Consider the following 5,052-nt stretch of genomic DNA (forward strand, 5'->3'; position numbering starts at 1 on the left):
TTCCCTAGACAATAAACAATGCAGCTTCTTATGTTGTATGCACATTTCATAAGGTTTTATAAGTAAATAGAGACAATAAAGCACCTAGAAAGATGTGAGTAGTCTCTGTGTAAATACAACACCGTTTCATAGAAAGGACTTCAGCCCACATAGATTTAGTGATTTTTCAGGGAGGTATGGAATCAATCCCCATTTCTAGATATCATACTTCACTCTCATTCCCTCAACCAGAAATGAACTGGCTGAATCTTGCAGTTTTCTATATTGAGTAGCATAGTGCCTACACACTCAAGGGTATAGTGTATCAAAACGGTCAAAAACCATACTGCTCGTGGGATTTAACATTTGGATTCATCAGAGTCTTACAGATTCTAGAGACAAATGGTAGACACTAACGGTGAAGGGAACTGAAGACCCAGCCGTCTGAATGTGGCAATCAGGAGCCGTTTGGAGTGAGAGTTAGCAAACATCTTCCAACTGTCAGTTCTTGAAATCATACAAACAGACTCTGTGTAAGCGAGTGCCGCAGTGAACCTGTGTCTCTGTTAAACCACAGAGAAATGAAATAAGCTGATTTAAAATTTCTAAAGGGAACTTAAACCACCTGCTAAGTTGTAGAATTTAATTTGCAAGATGAATACTTGGCAATGTGACACTTCTTTCATGGCTTCATTTGCTGTTTTAATAAAAATGTTCACAATGCTTTGGTTCCATCTGTTAGAGAGGGGAAAACAGCTAACTACTATTCAAACAACAAAAAAATACAGCTTTCTAGAAAACTATATCCAGCACTACCAAAATATAAAGCGGTATTTATAAATTTTAAACTTCTGCCTCGCTTCTAAAAAAAAATGTTGTACTAATTGTGTTACATCTTGGACTCAACATATAAATAATTTATGCAAAAATTTAAAATTTAAATTATTCTTCCACATTCCAAATGCAAACAAATGCTTCAAAGTTATCACGATCATGAATCTCACTGCAGCAGGCTACAGATTTTCATTATAACAATTTGTAAGCAAATATTTGGTTATTTTTATAAGCCACAAATCTGGCTGAAGGAGAAAATGATGTATAATAAACAAAAACTGTGCAAGCTACAAAGAATGTTTGTTGCTGCGTTTCTAGATTGGAGATAACAGTAAGCTACAGTACAGCAGCCTTCCTACTTTTGTGACTAAAGTTCTATAGGGTATTTTTGCCCCTCAGAATAGATCAAGATTAATATAACTTTCAGCAATTATTTCTCAAGCACTAACTCAAGTATTTAGTGTTGTGTCGGTACATTGTAGGCACAGCTTATGAGCTTCTGGATTCAGAGAAATACAGTTGTATCCAATGCTGCATCAGAGACAATGAGAAGAGACAGGCAGAAATGGGAACAGAGTGTGCATTTTAAAAAGAAGAGGGAGGCATTGTGGCACATGTGTAACCCCAGAACTTGGTAACCTGAAGGAGAAAGTTTGTGAGTTCAAGGTCTGTCTGGGCTGAATAGAGAAGAGGAAGGAGAGTAAGAAAGAGGAGGCGAAGAGGAAGAGGAGGAGGAAGAAGAGGAGGAGGAGGAAGAGGGAGAGGAGGGGGAGGAAGAGGAGGAGGAGGAAGAGGAAGAGGAGGAGGAGGAAGAGGAGAAAGAGGAGAAAGAGGAGGAGGAAGGAGCTTTGCATCCTATACAATCATTTTAGACACTAGCAGCTTCCTGTCTTGCCTGCAGCTCTGGGAGAACTTCACTGGAGAAAAGCAAAGGCTGAGAGTGACCCATTGGAGCAGTAGTCCTTAACCTGTAGGTCAAAACTCCCACAGGGGATTGCATATCAGATATTTACATTATAACTCTTAACGGTATCAAAATTTCAGTTATGGAGAAGCAATAAACTATCTATCAGTTCTGCTGACAAGCAGCTGTATTAAAGGTCACAGCATGGGAAGGTTGGAAACCACTGCATTAGTGAGTGCAGAAATGCTGGGCCTTCCCCATGCTTTCTCCACCTCTCAGAACACTGTATTTCTCCTTCCTGAGAACAGGATGGTATGCGAGCCTCCTTCTCTGTTTGAATATTGCATTTGAGGGAAGATGTCATGCCATTGGTCAATGAGTCCAGAGAATTAGTGTCTCTGAATGTTTGTTTTAGATATTTGAATTTCAGTCTAAACCATTTAAAGGCAAAGAAAGTGAAACCCAACAAGTTCAATGTTTAGCTAGCGAGATGTTTACCCATGAAACAAAAATAGACACAATATTATGATCACTACAAATTCTAACCAGCTAAAAATTCTCTGTCAGGACACAAAAAGTGAATTTTTTTTTCCTTTTACCTAGCCATTGCAAAACAAAATTTCTAACTATTGACTGTTTTAAGATGGGACCAAAGTACCCCCCCTCCCAAGGGTACTGGCTAAGAGCAAAGTGACCTGGAGAATCCCATACACTTAGTGGTAAAACCTGGACTATCAGAATAGGTTCTAATCATGGCCTAAGAGAAACACTTTTCAAACCTGTTTGATTTTATATCTCCCCCTTTGAAAATGGGTTTATAATAAACCTTTCCGTGATCTCAAGGTATTGGCACAATAAAAACAAAGTATAAAAAAGCCGAGAGTGCTTTGTCAAGAACAGACTACTGAAGGTAGAGTGCCCTTGGCAATATAGTCATGGCTGTTTAGCTAGCAGAACTCTGAGCCTTTCCACAGGAAATGAGTGCAAATAGTCATCACAGAAAAATCTTACTCACTAAAAGCCATTTCTCAGTGGAAAAAACCTGCTATCATGCATACGTATGCATGCACATATACATATGCACACATGCACACAGGTGTGTGCACATCAGTATCACTCAAGAGCTAAACACTTAATGGGATGTGGTAACCATAGTTACAAAATCTAGCACTTGGGAAGCAGAGGCAAGAAGATCAGGAGTTCAAAGTTTTCATTAACTACATAGAGAGATTGAGGCCAGCCTGGTTAAATGACACTCTGTCCCAAGAAAAACAAAATGAAGAGGGGAAAAAAGGAGGAGAAGAAGAAAGGAGAGGGAGGAGAGAGGAGTGAAAAAGAGAAAAAGAAAACTAAAGAAAAAAACAAAAAATAAAAAATGAAACACAAAGAAAATAAAATGCTATGAAAAGCTAGTATTTGCGCTGAACAATTCCTTGTAGGTGAGACAGAAGCATTTCAGGGTGACACAAGGTCAGAGTTTTTGGCAGGGCTTCATCCTTTTACCAGTTTCCAGACTGTCATCTTGCTGAGTCTTCACTTGGTAGACTGATAGCTTACCCTCTGAGCTATATCCAGCAATACCAGCTTCACTCACAAAGCCCTCTTCACCTTCATGACATAATTCAGGGAGACTTTACCTTGACTACAATCCTTCTGGGATTGGAGTTTCCACATATGGATTTGGTGGCATGGGACTCACGAATTCACCCTATTATAGCACGCACACACACCCTTTTTGAGACAGAATTGGTGTCCTGGAACTTGCTCTGTTGACCAGGCTGGGCCGAAACTTACCTGCCTCTGCTACCCTCATACTGGGAAATAAGGCCTGTGATACCATGGCCAATTTACGGCAACTATATCTAAGATGGAACAAGAGACAATTATTTATGTAAAAAGAGACCGCAAAGGAGTACTATGTAATAGTCTTTTGAAATAATGGAAAGAAATAAAAACTTGAGGTGGCAGAACTTGATTTAAATAGGAGAGAGAGAGAGGGGGGGGAGAGAGAGAGAGAGAGAGGCCCTGATTTCAATTTCCGACAAGTGGTGAGTGGAGCACACAATGGAAAATAGATACTGTAGGAATATATAGAGTCACAAGGGAGAGAGGAGATAGACAGTCCCTGTCTGAAGAGCTAGTGGAATTTGATGGCTGTTGTAAGAGAGGCAGTCAGTTTTCTTCAGGGATGCAGCCATTGGGTGGTTACCCATGCTCTGATAGGTTGTTCCATAACTGTGCATGTATAGGTAGCACTGAGTGACTCCAGTTTGAAAGAGTACATGGCGTTGGGAAGGATTAGTAGTGGTGGGATATAGAGAGAAATTGGAGTGGAAGGGTGAGTTTGATCAAAATGTTTTATTGTCTTAATTACTTTCTACTGCTGTGAAAAAGACACCAAAAGTAACTTGGGGAGGAAAGATTGGATTTGTCTTACATTTGCTGGGTCGCGCCGTCTACTGAGGGAAGCCAAGGCAGGAACCCAAGGCTGGAAGCTGGAGGCAGGAACCAAAGCAGAAGATTTGAAAGAACGCAGATGGCTAGCTTGCTCCCCATGGCTTGCTCAGCCTGTTTCTTATAGTACTCAGGACCACCTGTCTAGTGGGCACTGTCCCCAGTGAACATGGTCCTCTCCTGTCAATTATCAATCAAGAAAACACCCTACAGACTTGCCTAAAGAAAATCTGAGAGAGACACCTTCTCAACTGAGATTTTTTTTTCTTCCCAGATAACTCTAGCTTATGTCAAGGCGATGAAAAGACTTAACCCGAACATGTATGTATGAAAAATCTCAAACAATAAAAAATATTTAAAATGATATGAGGGAAAAGCCTTATAGAACACTTTAAAAAAAACAGTTCAAAAAACAAAACAAAAACAAAAACAAGGAATAAGATGCCTTTGGACCTTTGTTGAAGAAAGTATTGAAGAGTTATCTTCAATAACCCGGAACACCAAAAAAAAAAATAAATAAATAAAAACAAAAAAAAAACAATAGCAAAACAAAAACAAAGACACCCCCAACCAAACAACAAAACCCCAAACTACAGGAAAGTTTAAATATTTTTAACAAACAGAACAAAGACTACAACAACAACAAAAGAGACCAGGGTGGCAGAAAGGAACTTTGCATGTTCTCTCAATTTAATTTAGGGAATAATTGTCTAATAAATTAGAAGGATGTGGGATAGAAATGGTGATTGTTTCATCTATAATATCAGAAATACAATTTTACAAGACATTATTTCAGGTTGATAGGCAAATAGTAGGAGTAAAAGAATATTTAACCAACACTAAGAAATACAATTTTATTGATTCAAAGAGCAGGCAAGGAA

This window comes from Mus musculus, chromosome 14, assembly GCF_000001635.26.
Source record: "Mus musculus strain C57BL/6J chromosome 14, GRCm38.p6 C57BL/6J".
Classification (NCBI taxonomy): Eukaryota; Metazoa; Chordata; class Mammalia; order Rodentia; family Muridae; genus Mus; species Mus musculus.